At 35.4% G+C, this 22,070-nt stretch overlaps 1 protein-coding gene across 5 annotated transcripts in view; it reads right to left on the bottom strand.

Moving 5' to 3' along the window:
* The window catches only part of LOC307188252 (uncharacterized protein), a 401,616-nt gene that overhangs the window by 243,924 nt on the left and 135,622 nt on the right, over window positions 1-22,070 (bottom strand). Inside the window, exon 5 of one of the 5 annotated variants that reach the window (XR_013828869.1) lies at window positions 12,562-12,895. The exons of the other annotated variants lie outside the window; for them this stretch is intronic. The gene's annotated coding sequence lies outside the window, so the exon portion shown is untranslated. Of the gene's footprint in view, window positions 1-12,561; window positions 12,896-22,070 lie in introns of those variants that run through there. 5 annotated transcript variants of the gene reach the window in all.

The following is a 22,070-nucleotide window of genomic DNA, read 5'->3' as shown; positions in this document are numbered from 1 at the left end:
TTTATACATATTAAATCCTTTTAAAAATATTTGTTTCTTTTCTGATTTCATAGCTTTCAAAATTAGTAAGCTTTACTAAACTGTAGGGTCTTTTTTCTTAGGTCAATACTCACCTGAGAGTTTTTGCCTGGGTAAAGTGTTAACACTAGGTGGATACAAAATTAACATACAAAAATCAGTAGCATTTCTATACACTAACAATAAATTACATAAAAAATAAATTTTAAAAAGGATTCCATTTACAAAAGCATCAAAAACAATAAAGTACTCAGGAATAAATTTAACCAATTAGATGAAAGATCTTTATACTGAAAATTACGTTGATTAAAAAATCAAAGAAGACACAAATAAATGGAAAAGTATCCCATGTTCATGAATTGGAAGAAGTAATATTTCTTAAATGTCTATACTACCCAAAGCTATCTATAGACTTATTGAAATCCCTGTCAAGATTCCAGTGGCATATTTTACAAGAACAGAAAAAAAAAATCTAAAATTCATATGGAACCACAAAAGATCCCCAAATAGCAAAAGCAACCTTGAGAAAGAAGAGTAAAGCTGGAGGCATTCTACTTCCTGATTTCAAACTATATTACAAAGCCCTTGCAATTCAAAAAGCATGAGTTTTGAGAGCCTATAAATAAACCCATGCATATGTGATCAACCAATATTTGAAAAGACAGCCAAGAATCCTCAGTGGAGAAAAGACTGTCCCTTTAATAAATGGTGCTGGGAAAATTGGATATTCACATGTAAAAGTATGAAACTAGACCCTTATCTCACACCACTTACAAAAATTAACTTGAAATGGATTAAAGACTTGTAACACCTGAAACCATAACACTCCTAGAACAGGAAAAACTCCTTGACATGGGTCTTGACAATGATTTTTTTATTGGTGTATAATTGATTTACAACATTTTATTAGTTTCAGATGTACAACATAGTGATTTAATATTTTTATAGATTATACTCCACTTAAAGTTATTACAAAACAATGGCTATATTTCCCTGGGCAATGATTTTTTGGATATGACAACAAAAGCACAAGCAACAAAATCAAAATGAATAAGAGGGACTACATCAAACTAAAAAGCTTCTGCACAACAATAGAAATGAATGACAAAATGAAAAGGCAACCTACAAGTAGGAGAAGATATTTGCAAATCATATATCTCATAAGGGGTTAATACCCAACATACACAAAGAACTCATACAACTCAATAGCAAATAAACAAATAATCCAATTTTAAAATGGGCAAAGGACCTAAAGTCACATTTTTCCAAAAAAGACAGTAAGTGGCCAACAGGTACATTAAGAAGTGCTCAACATCACTAATCATTAGAGAAATGCATATCAAAATCAAAATGAGATATCACCTCATGCCTGTTAGAGTGACTATCATCAAAAAGATAAGACATAAATGCTATTGAGGATTTGGAGAAAAAGGAACCCTTGTGCACTGGTGGTGGGATTGTAAACTGGTGCAACCACTATGAAAAACACTACGTACGTGCCTAAAAAAATTAAAAGTAGAACTACCATATGATCCAGCAACTTCAATTCTGGGTATATATCCAAAGGAAATGAAATCACTAAGTGAAAGGACTATCTGCACCCCCATGTTCACAGCAGTATTATTTACAATCGCCAAGACATGGAAACAATCTAAGTGTTCACCAACAGATGAATGGATAAAGAAAATGTGGCATATATATGTGTATATATATATATATGTGTGTGTATATATATATATATATATATATATATATATAAAACAATATATCATTCAGTTACTTAAAAAAAAGGAGGGAAATCCTGCCATTTGGGAAAATGTGGGTGGATCTTGAGGGCATTATGCTGAGTGAAATAAGGTAGACAGAAAAAGACAAATACTGTGTTCGCACTTATATGTGGAATTTTTAAAAAAATCAGACTCATAGAAAGAGATCACATCTGTGGTTACAAGCAGTAGGGTATGTATGGGGTGGGAGAGTTGGATGAAGGTAGTCAGAAGGTACAAACTTCAGGTTATAAGATAAATAAGTCCTGGGGATGTGGTGTGCAACATGATGACTATAGTTAACATTGCTGTATGGTAGATTTGAAAGTTGCCAAGAGAGTAAATTCTAAAAGCTCTCACAACAAGGAAAAAACCATTTTTTGTATCTCTGTGAAATGATGGATGTTAACTAAACTTACTGCAGTAATCATTTCACAACACATAAAATGCAAGCCACTATGCTGCGTAACTTAAACTTATACAGTGCCATATGTCAATTATATCCCAATAAAACTGAGAGAAAAAAAGGAATTAGGGGAAAAGTGTTAACATTTGGACTATTACTCCTAAATTGCTTCAGGCATTTTGAGCATTGTTAATTGTTCAGGGTATATACAATTCTTGAGTCAGTGGGCTAACCACTATATCCAGATTATGTTTTTACTCAAGTTGGTCTTAGGACCTCTAAAAGTATAAAGTATCAAAAGAATTTCAAAGAGATTTATTTCTACCTAGAAGACAGTCTTTCCAGAATTTTTAAAAAAAAGGCTTTTAAAAATCCCTATCTACGAGTTATTTTTATGTTTTCAATATGTCATTGGTCACATTGGCTCAAGACGGCAAGTAGAAGGACATGCTCTCACTCCCTCTTGCGAGAGCACTGGGAACACAACTAACTGCTGAACAATCATCGCAGGAAGACAGGAGAACTCACAACAAAAGATACCCCACATCCAAAGACAAAGGAGAAGCCACAACAAGAAGGTAGGAGGGGCGCAATCACAATAAAATCAAATCCCATAACTGCTGGGTGGGTGACTCACAAACTGCAGAAAACTTATACCACAGAAGTCCACCCACTGGAGTTAAGGTTCTGACCCCACATCAGGCTTCCCAACCCGGGGGTCTGGCAACATGAGGAGGAATTCCTAGAGAATCAGACTTTGAAGGCTAACAGGATTTGATTGTAAGACTTTGACAGGACTGGGGGAAAGAGAGACTCCACTCTTGGAGGGCACACACAAAGTAGTGTGTGCAATGGGACCCAGGGGAAGGAGCAGTGACCCCATAGGAGACTGAAACAGACACAACTGCTAGTGTTGGAGGGTCTCCTTCAGAGGCAGGGAGTGGCTGTGTCTCACCGTGAGGACAAGGACATTAGCAGCAGAAGTCCTGGGAAGTACTCCTTGCCGTGAGCCCTCCCAGAGTCCGCCATTAGGCCCACGGAAGAGCCCAGATAGGCTCCAGTATTGGGTTGCCTCACGCCAAACAACCAACAGGGAGGGAACTCAGCCCCCACCCATCATCAGAAAATGAGATTAAAGTTTTACTGAGCTCTGCCTACTAGAGCAACAGGCAGCTCTATGCAAAACCAGTCCCTCCTATCAGGAAACTTGAACAAGCCTCTTAGATAGCCTCATCCACCAGAGGGCAGACAGAAGAAGCAAGAAGAACTACAATCCTGCAGCCTGTGGAACAAAAACCACATTCACAGAAAGATAGACAAGATGAAAAGGCAGAGGACTATGTACCAGATGAAGGAACAAGATAAAACCCCAGAAAAAAAACTAAATGAAGTGGAGACAGGCAAACTTCTAGAAAAAGAATTCAGAATAATGATAGTCAAGATGATCCAGGACCTCGGAAAAAGAATGGAGGCAAAGATCGAGAAGATGCAAGAAATGTTTAACAAAGACATAGAAGAATTAAAGAGCTAACAAACAGAGATGAACAATACAATAACTGAAATGAAAAATACACTAGAAGGGATCAATAGCAGAATAACTGAGGCAGGAGAACAGGTAAGTGACCTGGAAGACAGAATGGTGGAATTCACTGCTGTGGAAAAGAATAAAGAAAAAAAAATGAAAAGAAATGAAGACAGCCTAAGAGACCTCTGGGACAACATTAAACACAACAACATTCGCATTATAGGGGTCCCAGAAGAAGAGAGAGAGAAAGGACCAGAGAAAATATTTGAGGAGATTATAGTCGAAAACTTCCCTAACATGGGAAAGGAAATAGCCACCCAAGTCCAGGAAGCCCAGCGAGTCCCAGACAGGATAAAGCCAAGGAGAAACATGCCAAGACACATAGTAATCAAATTGACAAAAATTAAAGACAAAGAAAAATTATTGAAAGCAGCAAGGGAAAAACGACAAATAACATACAAGGGAATTCCCATTGGAGTTCCCTGCGCCACAAGGGAAGCCCCCAAGATATTTTTTGATCCACCTCCTAGAGCAATAGAAATAAAAACAAAAATAAACAATTGGGACCTAATGAAACTTCAAAGCTTTTGCACAGCCAAGGAAACCATAAACAAGATGAAAAAGCAACGCTTAGGAGAAAATATTTGCAAATCAATAATAAGACAAAGGATTAACCTCTAAAATATATAAACAGCTCATGCAGCTCAATATTAAAAAAAGAGGGCTTCCCTTGTGGCGCAGCGGTTGAGAGTCTGCCTGCCGACACAGGGGACACGAGTTCGTGTCCTGGTCCGGGAGGATCCCACATGCCGCAGAGTGGCTGGGCCCGTGAGCCATGGCTGCTGAGCCTGCATGTCCGGAGCCTGTGCTCCGCAACGGGAGAGACCACAACAGTGAGAGGCCCGCATATCGCAAGAAAATATATATGTGTGTGTGTGTGTGTGTGTGTATATATATATATATATATATATATATATATATATATATATATATATATATATATATATATATATATATATATATATAAAAAAGAAACAACCCGATCTAAAAATGGGCAGAAGACCTAAATAGACATTTCTCCAAAGAAGATATACAGACGGCCAAGAAGCACATGAAAAGCTGCTCAACATCACTAATTATTAGAGAAATGCAAATCAAAACTACAATGAGGTATCACCTCACACCAGTTAGAATGGGCATCATCAGAAAATCTACAAACAACAAATGCTGGAGAGGGTGTGGAGAAAAGGGAACCCTCTTGCACTGCTGGTGGGAATGTAAATTGATACAGCCACTATGGAGAACAGTATGGATATTCCTTAAGAAACTAAAAATAGAACTACCATACGACCCAGCAATCCCACTACTGGACATATACCCAGAGAAAACCGTACTTCAAAAAGACACATGCACCCCAATGTTCATTGCAGCACTACTTATAATAGCCAGGTCATAGAAGCAACCTTAAATGCCCACTGACGGACGAATGGATAAAGAAGATGTAGTACATATATACAATGGAATATTACTCAGCCATAAAAAGGAATGAAAATGGGTCATTGGTAGAGATGTGGATGGATCTAGAGACTGTCATACAGAGTGAAGTAAGTCAGAAAGAGAAAAACAAATATCATATATTAACGCATGTATGTGGAACCTAGAAAAATGGTATAGATGAACCGGCTTGCAGGGCAGAAACTGAGCCACAGATGTAGAGAACAAACATATGGACACCAGGGGGGAAAGTGGCAGGGGGTGGGGGGATGAATTGGGAAATTGGGATTGACATATATACACTAATATGTATAAAATGGATAACTAATAAGAACCTTCTCTATAAAAAAATAAATTAAATTTTAAAAAATACATTGCTACTGGCACGTGCAAGCTAAAAAAAAAATATGTCATTGGTAAATTAATCATGAGAATGCAATTTGGTGCAACTGCTTTTATTTGAAAGAAACAGAAAAATGGGGTTTTGGATTTCCAGTGGGGTTTTGTATTATTTGTTTTCTGAGTTATTTGAAATTCCACCATGCTGCATGAAGTTCTCATACTTTCGTGTATATCAGAATCACTGCAGATGCATTTTAATAAAGTTTCAAGGCCTCAACTCCAGAACATCTGATTCTTTAGGTCTGAGTGACACCAAAGAATATGCATTTTTCGCCAGCATCCCAGGTAATACTAATGCAGGTGGTCACTAATGCCCATTTTGAGGAAGACTTAGAGCCTAGACAACATGTACATTTGCTTTGGAATAATTATTTGGTTTTTACCATGTGAAGAATCTAAAGAAACTCATATTCACTTTTTTTTTTTAAACATAGTCACAGGGCTTCCCTGGTGGCACAGTGGTTGAGAGTCCACCTGCCGATGCAGGGGACACGGGTTCGTGTCCCGGTCCGGGAAAATCCCACATGCCGCAGAGCGGCTGGGCCCATGAGCCATGGCCACTGAGCCTGCGCGTCCAGGGAAGACCCCGTATTTACTTTCATATACAGACCATAATCAATTCACTTCTGGAAAAAAGAAAAAGTCCTCCCATAATTTGAATTTTTGTTCACTTTGAGTGTTACACCTTATGAATACATTATACACAGAGTCTGAATTGTTAGTTCTACAACATTTTTCATGATAAAGGTCCATATGATGCATATATTTGTTTCATTAGAGGCTTGGACAGCTGTTTAAATTATCACTTGATAGTGGAAGAACAATCCTTTTACATTTTCCTTTGTCTATGAAAATATTTACTTTGAAGCCCCAAGAATTACCAAGCCTCTCCTACCTTTAAGATCTTTATGTACAAAGGGAGGGATCTCCTGAAATTTTCTTGGAAATTTCCCCCAAGATGTTTACTAAGTACATCTTGTCTAATCCTTTCCAGGGCTCCTGTAAGACATATTTCTTTACGCTTAGTAAAGAGAACATTACAAACAAAAACTTGCAATCTTATGTAGAATTCAAGCCAGATAAAACTTGGAAAACAACTATATGTCTTTCAGAGGATTGCCTTTCAGCAGCATTGAAAATGCATATTTCAGATACCAAATAGCAGATAAATGTAATGCTTTCCAAGATGGAACATAAGGTCCCAGTCTATTTTAAGAGGAAGAAAAGATTGGAAAATATCCCAGAAATGTCATTGTGGGAGCAGGTTGAACAAACCACTAGTATAAAAAGAATTTTTCTTTAAAAAAAGCAATCACATCACACATTTATTAAATTTAGGGAGGACAGTAGAATAAAAAGTGTTAGATTTCCTTAGGGAAAATATTCAAGTGAAACTAAGTCCTGAACTATAATTGAATATTACAGTTTAGTAGATGGTGTTCAAAATCATGGGACCAGAAGGCACTATAGACATTCATATAATCATTTTCCTGCCTCACTTGAGTCCTACCACTAAGTCACCTAAGATTAATAAATAATCTATCTCAGTTCGAATGCCTGCAGAGGAAGAAATTTTATAAATCCCTCATTTACCTCTTCAATAACCAATGCACAGTTTGAATCTATTTCATTCAAATAAATTATCTTGTATTCAATCCAAAAATATTAATACCCCACTATGTGTTGGTTTAAAAACTGGCCCCTGTAAACAGAGGGCAGGGAGAGACCAAAGAAAGAGGCAGAGCACTCCAGATTGGTAGGTGGAAGATTTAATAAGCAAGGGAATTTATGAGACTTGTCTTGGGCGGCTGTAAGACTAATATATCACCACACCCACCCACCAGAATATTAAAAGCTTGTATAGAGGCCTTAATGGGGTTCAGGCACATATACCATCCAGATAATGTCAACAACAGATTGTTCTCTCAAAGACTGCAGCCTTGAAAATGACTCCCACTGTAGGAACCATGAGGAGAGGGTACATTCCAAGCATAGGGGAGGCAGGTGAGGAGCCTCTGATTGCCCCAGTCCAGCTCACAGGTCAAACAGTGGTCATGTTCTCTAGATTACCTTCTCCAACACTATGTATAAGATCCATCCAAAACCTCCACCCAAAACCTGAGAAATTTAGTCAATCACAAGGCATCTTAGATACATAAAATGAAACAGTTATTCCAATGAGGACATTATGCAAAACTATGGTTTTTAACTCTTTGCCCGTACTACCCCTTCCCCTTTCAATAGCCAACCATCTATAACCCCCAAATCACAGTATAAACATTGGTAGGAACTTAAAGTTTTCAGCTCAAGAATCCTTGAATACTTGCTTCAATTGCAACCTCTAAACATTTAATTTGTTGATATTTGATAGGGCAATGATATTCACAGATCTACAATCTGTAGATGCTATTGGCATGTATTTATATTACATTAGAAATGACATACATATTGTTAGAGAAGAGGAAAACATTCAAACTTCTAGGGGTCCTCCTCAATACCTTATTCAGGTGGGAGAAAATAATAGGCAGGAGATGGACTGTAAAATGAATAATCACTACCTGTACTTACTAGAAGATCTGAATTTTTGGAGAGGTAAGATTTTATGGACAGAACAGAGGAAGCAGTGGCCACTCTATCAATTTTTGAGTTATGCTCTTATAAGGGGAATACTGGTCCCCTCTATAGTGATCTGTTCCAATATTACAAGTTCATGCATGATTGATGGGCATTTGGAGCTCCTCCCCTGATTATCAGCAGAACCCAGCTCCTACACTTACCTCCAGCTCTGCCTTCTCTATTATGATTCTGGAACAAAAGGATGAGGTTCTGCAAACACAATATGTTGACCTGGCCCAGTGTTCTCATTCTATTGCACACTTTCAAGTGATTTGTCTTTGTCATGTTTCCCAGTGTCAGAATGATCCACTGCATATATTTTTCATTCAGAATCTTGTCTGAAGTGTCCAAAGTAAAAAGCAATTATATGGTTGTTAATTGATGATACTATGTTATTAAGCAAATTTACTAACTTCACACACACAAAAAAAAGGTTTTGGTTTTTATCTTTACTTGCACTCATGCGTTCTTATAAATCCTCTTGGCTTCACCTGTCTTATATTCCAGTCTCCACTGCAGCAAGTTCATCATAGAGTCTGACTAGCTTCACACAGTACCTCCATCCCACTCTACACATCTCTTTCCTCCAGTCCTAAGCTTCAGTATGGATATACTGACACATATACAACCTTGAAGGTAATTCTCCATGGGGAAAAGTTGGTCAATGGTGAACAGAATCCAATGAATCGATGTTTCTCCATTCCTCCTCTCACTCACAAACAGATGGTCCTGGGATACATGGCTTCTCAGATAATACCCAGGCTTCCATTGTAGTAATCAACTCATATTCTTCTGTTGGTTCTCTTTTTTTTCTGGCCTGATTCCTGGGTTTATTACCCAATAAAGTACTTATACAAAAGTTTTCAACTTAGGTTCTGCTCTCTAGGGGAACCCAAGTAAGATAGGCAGTAATTTTCATTTTTATGCTGGTTTCCTAAAAATAATCCTCCCAACTGACTTAGTTGTAAGTCAGTTGAGAGAAGAGGATAGGACAAATAGAAAATATATTTATAATGGTTTTCCTCAACTAAAACTCCAGATATAGACATACAGACTGTGTATATATATTCTAGTTCTAGATACTATTCAGTGTGATTGCCCTACTTCTTAAAGTCGTTTTTTTCCTCATAAAAATACACCTTTTAGAAGATAAATTCCTTTAAAAATAGTAACCTATGTCAAAATATTCAATTAACTCACTTTTTTAAAAGCCCCTTTAAAGTTTAATTGAAATAACATGCATTTTTTGAAGTATTCTCTCCACTCCCATTTCTGGTAATCCTGTTCATGCCTTCTTCACTTCCCCAATATCAGCTGTAATATTCTACTTTTAAAAGAAACTTAAATGTGTGATAAACAATAGAATTTGGTTACTTTTTTTGAAGTACAGTAATGATCAACAGAATAGCCACCCTTAAGCCTAATTAATACTACATAAACAAAGTTGTGCTTTTTCCATTTTAATATCTAGAAAATTAAGGGGAAAATAATACTCTTCCAATAATATAGAAGACTGAACTAACATAAACCCCTATCTCACTATAAAAACAGGGAAAGGATTAATAAAGTATAACTCTAACTTTTTATATATAAAGATGAACTGGTAGATGCAAAAGCCAATGTATCAGGTGCCCAAGGATATAATTCCTGGATATAAGCCCTAAGGACTTCAGAGCTGGGGCTTCAAATACCAGACAAGGGCAGGAGATGTGCCTTGAGCTTATATAAGGCAAAGAGCTGGAATCAATCTTCTTGCAAAGTAGGAAGCTTTGAATTGACGCCATTCCATAAAAATGAGAATGGAATAGTTTCACCAAACAACTCAGGAAGCAGCAAGGAAACTTACTGTGTGCCTAGAATTCAGTGGAAGTTAAATGAATCCCATGAAAAATGGAACATCAAAGTTACACCTGTACATGAGTAAGGAGTCCAAATTTATACTACTCATATGGTGCTGAAATCTAAAGCCCAGAATTTAACATAAAAATTAGTGAAATCCTAGAACTGTGGCAGAAACAAACCCAAAATTCTTCTGTAGAAACACTGTCTATATTTAGGGTGCAGGGAATTCCCACAGAATAAACATACTCATTGAAAATAAGCGTATAATGCATACAAAGGAATAATACACATGATAAATAATAATTAGACAGAACTAACAGGAGAATTAGAAATCCAAGAAACTTGAGATACTAAATCAGTCCCAAGATAAATTTTTAAGTGTTTAAAAGAAGGAATGAAAAACTTAATGAGCACAGTGTGCTCTTATTTTAATAAAAATAACATAAATTTTTAAATATAATATTTGACACTAAAATTTTAATAGGCTAAACAAATGGTTAAACACAGGAAGAAGCAGAACTGGTTAAGCTGAAGGGAAAAATGGTAAACTGGAGAAGCGATCCAAAGAAGTTACACAGAATGTAGCACTAATAACAAAGATGAAAAACACAGAAGAGGGGTTAGGAGATAGGGAATAGGGGGTTTAGAATGAGAAAATTCAACATACATTCAATATGAGTTCCAGTAAAGAGGGAATAAAGAAAACTAAGGAGAGGTAAGAGTCAATGAATAAAAATATCTCCTTAATTGAAAAAAGCAGAGGACTTATAGAGGCAAATAACAATAAATTTCTACCTAAACACTTCAGAGTAATATTGAAAATCACCTATGATAAAGAGAAAAATATTTTTAAAAAACCAAGATTAACAATTCTCAAAGAAATAACAATTAGACAAAGAGTAGACTCTCCATAAACAGCAACAAAGGCCGAACAGAATTACGCCTTCAAGGTGTTGAGAAAACAGTCATTTGAAATTAGAAAACCAGATAAAACAGCATTCAAGAGTAACATAAAATGAAAACATTTTCAGAAAAACAAAGAATGAGATAGTTTACCACCCGGAGATTCTTTTTGAAAAAAAGTATTAAAGGGCATGTGTCAGGAAGGAGAAAATTAACCACAGAAGAAAAAGTAAAGTGCAAGAAACAATAACTAGCAAAAATTACTGGAAAATATTTTGGTAAATCTAAATAAGCATCAAAATATACATATATGAAGTATTTGTATTTATAATATATAATTATATACAATCTTTACTATACAGAATAATTATATTAGTAAATTATATTAAATTGTATTAAATATGTACTATAACATATATTTAATATTTTATATTAAATGATATTATCTATAATTTATAATACTTATATATAAAGGATTACTATTTAAACCCAGAAAGAATTCTTATAAGTCAATTAAAGATGAAACAAGACCATAAAATATTTAAATGGCAAAGGATATGAACAGTTAATAGATTAAAATTTCCAAATTGTTAACAGATATATGAAAGGCTCTTTGTCCTAACTCTATGTTCTGACTAGTCATCAAGGAAATAAAAATTAAGACATTGATCTTTCATATCTATCAAATTTGAAAACCTTAAATTAAGATCAGGATTTTCATAAATATGGGAAAACAGGAATTTTCATTATAGTATCTGTGGGAGTACAAATTGGTACAATCCCTTTGGAATGAAATTTACCAATATCTAAAAGACTTTAAAGTCTGCTTAGCACACCATCCAGCAATTCCTCTCTCAAGAGTATATAAGAAACTAGGGAATTCTAGGGGAATTCCTAGAGAAACTCTCTTATATATGCCCAAGAAAACATGTACAAAAATGTTTAAAGTAGCAAAATACTGAAAGCAATCTAAAATCAAATAAATCGTGGGATTTTATGTAATATAACATCAGATAACAGTTAAAATGAATGAATTAGATCAATATCATCCAGATTCTTCTTGAAAAACTAATGTTGAGTGAAAGAAGCAAGTTAGAGAATATTAAATACAATAAATTACAACATTGTCCAGGTACAGTTTTTAAACATTAAATGGCATAATCTATATGCAAACTTATGATAATATGTCAATAGGCAAGCTAGAAGACTAGCTTTCCATTTTATTACTGATTTATTTTGGGTAAATGTAATTTCTATTTCATGGAGAGTAAAGAGGGTTTTGGATTCATTACTGTCTTATTGCTGATTTTTGTTTTATTTCTATTTCACGGACAGTAAAGAAAGTTTATTTAAAAAGAAAACACTTCAAGTTCTTACTACTTAAGCATGTTTAAGCAAAAGGAAGCATTAAAAATCACATTATTTTTAAAGATGATGGAAGTTTGGTGAACCAAATATTTGATTTGATTATCCCCTACCTTCATCCTAAATAATTTTTAAAATCTTTCAAATATTTGTAACATCCCAAATTTTAGTAAGGCTGTTGACTCATTTAATGATTTCCATATTTTGCAAACCTCTAAGTCAACCATGTGAAAGAAAATAAATTATTTACAATTTTAACATGGTAATACCATAATTTTGATTGAAGAAGATATCTTTCAGCAATTTTTATTATTTATTCCATGCATAAACATGACAATATTCCTACTGGACCGAGAAGAATCCTCTTTATTTCTAAAACCACGAGGAAATCCAAAGCTGAGTGCTAACTGATGAGAAAAATGACAGTTCATAGCATTTTTACAGGAGTCTGGAATGTAATCTTCACTAATTGCAGTTTCCTTGGAAGCACAGAGGTTTATATTAAATCTTGTCACATTTCAATCTACATTTAATTATCACAGATCAGCCTTCAAATGCCTGTTGATAAGAAAGAAAATCACACAGGATATGGTAACCAAGGAGCACAGACATAGTTGCAAGACATCTATTCTTTTGCTTCTGTGGTAAAATTAATCAATATTTTCACGAAGTCTCCCAAAATAGATAAACTCATGATACAATAAAACCAGCCTTTCCGTGTGCATCACTAGCCCAGAACCTCTGCTAATTGTTAACAGCTACAGGTTGCTTGAAAAGCTTTTGTCTTCTTTGGGTATCACATTCCAGCAGCAAAGCTCTGGGGATGTTTATATTTCTGTGTGTGAGTCTCCTGAGCCCACTGCCTCCCGTAACATTCAGAGTGATGGTTCAGCTCCTCCTTACAAACCATGAGAGTCTGTGGTTTGCTGCCACACCAGACACATCAATCATCATGACTACCACCCCTTACAAAGAAACTGCCTTTCCACAGTTCCTGCTGAAGATATTAGCCACAGCTTTTCCTACTGTAGGGGAGGCCATAATCTGTATCATATAACCCACCTCCTCTATCTCCCTTGGAACACAAGTGATTGGAAAATGGGTGGATATGTGGCCCAAGGTGAGACCACCTTTCAGTTGTCCAGTGGCCTGTAAATTGGCTTATTGTGAAAAGCTTAACTGAGTTCATTAAAATCTTGCTCTGGGAAATGGGAAATACAGTGAGAACTGGTGTCAGCAGTGGGAAATTAAAGTAAAATATTGCTCAAATAGAGGCCATGAGGTGAAGGAGAGGATATAATGGGCCAGATCAAGTTATGAAGAAGAAAACACGAGTGTGTAGAGGATATTAAGAAGAACCGTTGTAAAAGCAGCAAGTTTTAGTTGAAAGAGCAGTAGTGACAGAGAGAAGTTGAATCATATCACCAGGAGCAGTAAAGCAAAACTCTAGCATGTCACTTGCTGAGAAAGACTTACCAGTTTCTTTCTGCACAAGGTCCCCCTTTCACCAAGTTGTGTATCTTAATACTGACCTTCCGTTCCTATTACAGAATAACACCCTCTAATTGAAGTAGACTGAGTGATTTAAGAATGGAAAGTTTACTACATTTTAAAATACGAGCATTGCAAAATTTACGTAACTCTATTACAATCTTACAGTTACTTTCTCTTTAATCTCTTACTTTGCTTACAGGATCGACAATGTAGCTTTATAATAAATTTTGGTATCTACCACTCTTTTCTGGCTAAAATGCTAACTCAAACCCAGTGGGAAGTACAAAAGTAAGCAAGAAATTTGAGAAGTTAGTGTAATATTTATGATACGCTTATCCCTACATCATCATTCATACGTGACTTGGATTTTTATCCTGTGAGACTATTATTAGGAGAAGCAGATACTGGAGGGTAAGAGTACAACATCCCTTAATTTTATTTTGGAATTTTATTTTATTTATTTTTATATAGCAGGTTCTTATTAGTCATCTATTTTGTACATATTTGTGTATATATGTCAATCCTAATCTCCCAATTCACACCACCAACAACAACCCCCACCCACTTTCTCCCCTTGCTGTCCACACGTTTGTTCTCTACATCTGTTTCTCTATTTCTTCCTTGCAAACTGGTTCATTTGTACCATTTTTCTAGATTCCTCATATATGGTTAATATACGATATTTGTTTTTCTTTTTTTTTTTACATCTTTATTGGAGTATAATTGCTTTACAATGGTGTGTTAGTTTCTACTTTATAACAAAGTGAATCAGTAATACGTATCATATGTTCCCATATCTCCTCCCTCTTGCATCTCCCTCCCTCCCACCCTCCCTATCCCACCCCTCTAGGTGGTCACAAAGCACGGAGCTGATCTCCCTGTGCTATGCGGCTGCTTCCCACTAGCTATCTATTTTACATTTGGTAGTGTATACATGTCAATGCCACTCTGTCACTTCGTCCCAGCTTACCCTTCCCCCTCCCCGTGTCCTCAATTTCATTCTCTATATCTGCATCTTTATTCCTGTCCTGCCCCTAGGTTCTTCAGAACCTTTTTTTTTTTTTTTAGATTCCATATACATGTGTTAGCATATGGCATTTGTTTTTCTCTTTCTGACTTACTCCACTCTGTATGACAGATTCTAGGTCCATCCACATCTCTACAAATGTCCCACTTTCATTTTTTTATGTCTGAATAATATTCCTTTGTATATATATACCACATCTTCTTTATCCATTTGTCTGTCGATGGGCATTTAGGTTGCTTCTGTGACCTGGCTATTGTAAATAGTGCTGCAATGAACATTAGGGTGCATGTGTCTTTTTCGTTTTTTTTTTTTTTGTATTTTTGAATTTTATTTTATTTATTTATTTTTTATACAGCAGGTTCTTACTAGGTGCATGTGTCTTTTTGAATTATGGTTTTCTCTGTGTATATGACCAGCAGTGGGATTGCTGGGTCATATGGTAATTCTATTTTTAGTTTTTTAAGGAACCTCCATACTGTTCTCCATAGTGGCTGTATCAATTTACATTCCCACCAACAGTGCAAGAGCGTTCCCTTTTCTCCACACCCTCTCCAGCATTTGTTGTTCGTAGCTCTTCTGATGATGCCCAACACCCCTTAATTTTGTTGAGTACCAGACAGTTGAGCCATGCCAATTATAAAAAAGAAAAAGGAGCACACTAGTCCTATTTTTGAACTCACTAAATATTTCCCATTTCCCACATCTGAATCATTCCTAAGTTTAACATAACAATGCCAAACAGAAAAGAGAAAAGAAAAGCAGAAAAACTCAGAATTTTTTTAAGTGTAGCTGCACTTATAGAAGAAAATAAGGAAAAATAAATTGAACAAAAAATTCCCCACAAGTGACACTGAATTCCTCAAGGAAGTTATTTATACTTGGGTCCAGAATCACATAATCGATTTTGTAGTTTAAAAAAATGCCATCAGAGTTTTTACGAAGAACTTGTTTTTTGTGCTTCAGATATCAGAGTCAATGACCTTGAATGAAAAGGAAAAAAAAAAAAATTCTCTTTTTCTGAGATATACACAATGCTCACTTTTACTTGTTATTTCAAAGTCTGTAGTACCTGGCATGTTTTAAAGTATTAAGCCCTTCTTCTTATGATTTTCCAGTCTTTATGGTCATCCAGAAAATCATTAACTGACTCTAGATTATAACTGAAACTGTGCATAGAATTCTTTTGCTTCCTTTCTTCTTTTTCAAATAAAAAAATTGAAAAATTCTGCATGATTCCATTCGTGCATAACATTTTCCTAAGCAATGATCACAACTGATAAAATATTTGTAATTATAAAACCATAGTAAATCAAACTAAAACAGCAATGGGATATTGTAATTTAAAGATAAGTTTGTTTTTCTGCCTCTCAAACTTGTGTACACTTCATATTCTTTATATTCAGTTTTTTCTTTAGTAAGTATAAATTCAGCTTAAAAGTGTCACTTTTTCTGCCAAAATATAACAAAGAAGTTGGTAGCAGTATTAAAATTATATTCTATCAGTACTGACTGTGAATAGTTTTAGCCCAAGAAGAATTAACATTTACTATTACATTTTCATGTTATCCTCATTTGATTTGCAATGAGCCAGCTACACAACCATGTCAAAAATTAGACTCTTTCACCAAACATGCTTAAGAACAAAACTGGGTAGTAAATTAGCTCAACACTCTCTATTAACCTTAAGTGGCCCAGCTCATAAAGACACTGCCTTTATTGTCTTACTGCAGAACCCCACACAGTTTATACTCAAAAGTCCTAAGGAGCTGCTCCAGAGATGTTCTCAATAGTGCCAAAAATTACTTGATAAACTCTAATAGTAATTTATTATTATAAAACATACTATCAATGTATGTTTCCACTGTATTAGGTATAAAATAAAATTTCCCAAACATGATAAAATAAATACTATACATTACACTTACTAGAGAAAAATTTAGATGTACACATTTCACGTTTTGAAACAAGGCAGGGACACCCTCTATTACAGCTGTTATTCAATATAGTAGAGAATGTCCTGGTCAATAAATAAACTAGTTTATTAAAACAAAATACATATAAGAATTTTAAAAAAAGGATAAATTTCTTTTTCCAGATAAAAAAATAACTAAAAGAAAATCAACAAACTATTAAAATCAATAAGAAAGTAAAGTGAGTTTATTGCATTTAAAATCCAACTTAAAAATAAGAATGTTCCTTTAAAGTAGCAGTAACTACATAGAATATATAATAGAAATAGAATCCATTTATAAAACACAAGAAACACTGTAGGGTATCTAGGGATGAATTTAGCAAACCATGCCTGAAATGTTCTGGGAGAAATTTTTGAAAACATATTAAAAAACCATTAAAGAAAGCCCTAAAAGATTGAGTAAGATAACATGCTTGAGAATAAAATGATGAAGGATTTTAAAGATGCCAATTTTCCCCAAATCAATCCATATATTCAATAAAATTCATATTAAAATCCTAGAAAGAATAATTTTAGAATAAGACAGTGATTCTCAAATTTACATCAAAGAATAAAGATCTGTGAATAGCTATGAAATTTTTTAAAAGAACAAATCTTTTTGATTTGTACTTAACCTTTCCAGATTTTAAAACACTGAAAACCATGAAAACAGCATGAGAGTGGTGCATAAACAGATGAGAAGACCAGTGAAATACAATAGAGAGCCCAGAAACACCATAATTAATGAAAAGTTAGCACATGAAAGTGCAGGATCACAAATCAGTGGAAAATGGACTAATAATTTAGTAGATAGTATTGGAGAAATGGCTTATTATGTGAAGAAAAATACATTTGGACACTTCCTATATCATATATGCAGATGAACTCCAGATTGATAAAAACCTAAATGTAAAAGAAAACTTAACGAGCGAAGTACAAGATGGAGATGGAGATAGACTTTTTAATAAAGAAGGCCTCTACCGCACAAATCACAAGACAAAATTAATGGATACATATTCTACATAAAAACTAAAGATGTCAAAACAGCAGAAGCAAGAAGAACTACAATCCTGCAGCCTGCGGAACAAAAACAACATTCACAGAAAGATAGACAAAATGAAAAGGCAGAGGACTACATACCAGATGAAGGAACAAGATAAAACCCCACAAAAACAACTAAATGAAGTGGAGAGAGGCAACCTTCTAGAAAAAGAATTCAGAATAATGATAGTGAGGATGATCCAGGACATCAGAAAAAGAATGGCAGCAAAGATGGAGAAGGTGCAAGAAATGTTTAACAAAGACCTAGAAGAATTAAAGAACAAACAAAGATGAACAATACAATAACTGAACTGAAAAATACACTAGAAGGAATCAATAGGAGAATAACTGAGGCAGAAGAACGGATAAGTGACCTGGAAGACAGAATGGTGGAATTCAATGCTGCCGAACAGAATAAAGGAAAAAGAATGAAAAGAAATGAAGACAGCCTACGAGACCTCTGGGACAACATTAAACATAACATTTGCATTATAAGGGTCCCAGAAGGAGAAGAGGAAGAGAAAGGACCCAAGAAAATATTTGAAGAGATTATACTCAAAAACTTCCCTGTCATGGGAAAGGAAAAAGCCACCCAAGTCCAGGAAGTGCAGAGTCCCAGGCAGGATAAAACGAAGGAGAAACATGGCGAGACACATAGTAATCAAATTGAGAAAAATTAAAGACAAAGAAAAATTACTGAAAGCAACAAGGGAAAAATGACAAACAACATACAAGGGAACTCCCATAAGGTTAACAGCTGATTTCTCAGCAGAAACTCTGCCAGACAGAAGGGAGTGGCATGATATACTTAAAATTATGAAAGGGAAGAACCTACAATCAAGATTACTCGACCCAGCAAGGATCTCATTCAGATTCAACAGAGAAATCAAAAGCTTTAGAGACAAACAAAAGCTAAGAAAATTCTTCACCACCAAACCAGCTCAACAACAAATGCTAAAGGAATTTCTCTAAGTGGGAAACACAAGAGAAGAAAAGGACCTACAAAAACAAACCAAAACAATTAAGAAAATGGTAATAGGAACATACATATCGATAATTACCTTTAACATGAATGGATTAAATGCTGCAACCAAAAGACACAGGCTCGCTGAATGGATAAAAAAACAAAACCCATATATATGCTGTCTACAAGAGACCCACTTCAGACCTAGGGACACATACAGACTGAAAGTGAGGGGATGGAAGAAGATATTCTATGCAAAAGGAAATCAAAAGAAAGCTGGAGTAGCAATACTCATATCAGATACATTAGACTTTAAAAAAAAGAATGTTACAGGGCTTCCCTGGTGGCACAGTGGTTGAGAGTCCGCCTGCCGGTGCAGGAGACACGGGTTCGTGCCCTGGTCCGGGAGGATCCCACATGCCGCGGAGCGGCTGGGCCCGTGGGCCATGGCCGCTGAGCCTGCGCGTCTGGAGCCTGTGCTCCGCAACGGGAGAGATCACAGCAGTGAGAGGCCCGTGTACCACAAAAAAAAAAAAAAAAAAAAAAAAAGACTGTTACAAGAGACAAAGAAGGACACTTTGTAATGATCAAGGGATCAATCCAAGAAGATAGACCAATTATAAATATATATGCACCCAACACAGGAACACCTCAATATATAAGGCAACTACTAACAGCTATAAAAGAGGAAATCAACAGTAGCACAGTAATAGTGGGGGACTTTAAAACCTCACTTATACCAATGGATGGATCATCCAGACAGAAAACTAATAAGGAAACACAAGCTTTAAATGACACAATAGACCAGAGGTATTAATTGATATTTATAGGACATTCCATCCTAAAACAGATTACACTTTCTTCTTAAGTGCACCCAGAACATTCTCCAGGATAGATCACATCATGGGTCACAAATCAAGCCACAGTAAATTTAAGAAAACTGAAATCATATAAAGCATTTTTTTCCAACCACAACACTATGAGATTAGAAATCAATTACAGGGGAAAAAATGTAAAAATCACAAACACATGGAGGCTAAACAATACGTTACTAAATACGTTACTAATCACTGAAGAAATCAAAGAGGAAATCAAAAAATACCTAATGACAATGAAAACACAATGATGCAAAACCTATAGACTGCAGCAAAAACACTTCTAAGAGGGAAATCTGTAACAATACAAGCCTACCTCAAGAAACAAGAAAAGTCTCAAATAAACAATCTAATCTTACACCTAAAGGAACTAGAGAAAGAAGAACAAACAAAACCCAAAGTTAACGGAAGGAAAGAAATCATAAAGATCAGAACAGAAATAAATGAACTAGAAACTGTAAAACAACAGCAAAGATGAATAAAACTAAAAGCTGATTCTTTGAAAATATAAACAAAATTGATAAATGTTTAGCCAGACTCAACAAGAAAAAGAGGGAAAGGACTCAAATCAATAAAATTAGAAGTGAAAAAGGAGAAGTTACAAGAGACACCACTGAAATACAAAGCATCCTAAGAGACTACTACAAGAAACTCTATGCCAATAAAATGGACAACCTGGAAGAAATGGACAAATCCTTAGAAAGGTATAACCTTCCAAGACTGAACCAGGAAGAAATAGAAAATAGGAACAGACCGATCACAGGTAATGAAACTGAAACTGTGATTAAAAATTTCCAACGAACAAAAGTCCAGGACCAGAAGGCTTCACAGGTGAATTCTACCGAACATTTAGAGAAGAGCAAACACCCATCCTTCTCAAACTCTTCCAAAAAACCGCAGAGAAAGGAAAATTCCCAAACTCATTCTACGAGGCCACCATCACCCTGATAACAAAACCAGACAAAGATACTACAAAAAAGGAAAATTACAGACCAGTATCACTGATGAATATAGATGCAAAAATCCTCAACAAAACACTAGCAAACAGAATCCAACAACACATGAAAAGGATCATACACCATGATGAAGCGGGGTTTATCCCAGGAATGCAAGGATTCTTCAATATACACAAATCAGTCAATGTGATACACCATATTAACCAACTGAAGAAGAAAAACCATACGATCATCTCAATATATGCAGAAAATCTTTTGACAAAATTCAACACCCATTTATGATAAAAACTCTCCAGAAAGTGGGCAGAGAGGGAACCTACCTCAACATAATAAAGGCCATATATGACAAATCCACAGCAAGCATCATTCTCAATGGTGAAAAACTGAAAGCACTTCCTCTAAGATCAGGAACAAGACAAGGATGTCCACTCTCACCACTACTATTCAACATAGCTTTGGAAGTCCTAGCCATAGCAATCAGAGAAGAAAAAAGAAATAAAAGCAATACAAACTGGAAAAGAAGAAGTAAAATTGTGACTGTTTTCCAATGACAGGATACTATATAGAGAGAATCCTAAAGATGACACCAGAAAACTACTAGAGCTCATCAATGAATCTGGTAAAGTTGCAGGATAAAAAATTAATGCAGAGAAATCTCTTGCATTCCTATACACTAACAACGAAAGATCAGAAAGAGAAATTAGGGAAACACTCCCATTCACCATTGCAATAAAAAGAATAAAATACCTAGGAATAAACCTACCTAAGGAGGCAAAAGACCTGTATGTAGAAAACTATAAGACATTAATGAAAGAAATCAAAGATGACACAAACAGATGGAGATATATCATTTTCTTGGATTAGAATAGTCAACATTGTGAAAATGACTATACTACCCAAAGCAATCTACAGATTCAAGGCAATCCCTATCAGATTACCAGTGGCATTTTTTACAGAACTAGAACAAAAAATCTTGAAATTTGTATGGAGACACAAAAGACCTCGAATAGCCAAAGCAATCTTGAGGGAAAAAAACGGAGCTGGAGGAATCAGACTCCCTGCCTTCAGACTGTACTACAAAGCTACAGTAATCAAGTCAGTATGGTTCTGGCACAAAAACAGAAATACAGATCAATGGAACAGGATAGAGAGCCCAGAGATAAACCCACACACGTACGGTCAACTAATCTATGACAAAGGAGGCAAGGATATACAATGGAGAAAAGACAAGTCTCTTCAATAAGTGCTGCTGGGGAAACTGGACAGCTACATGTAAAAGAATGAAATTAGAACACTCCCTAACACCATACACAAAAATAAATTCAAATGGATTAGAGACCTAAATGTAAGACCAGACACTATAAAACTCTTAGAGGAAAACATAGGAAGAATGCTCTTTGCCATAAATCACAGCAAGATCTTTTT

Source organism: Stenella coeruleoalba, assembly GCF_951394435.1.
Source record: "Stenella coeruleoalba genome assembly, chromosome: 6".
Taxonomy (NCBI): Eukaryota; Metazoa; Chordata; class Mammalia; order Artiodactyla; family Delphinidae; genus Stenella; species Stenella coeruleoalba.
The sequence above is the reverse complement of the archived record's forward strand: the minus strand, read 5'-3'. Positions and strand labels throughout refer to the sequence as shown.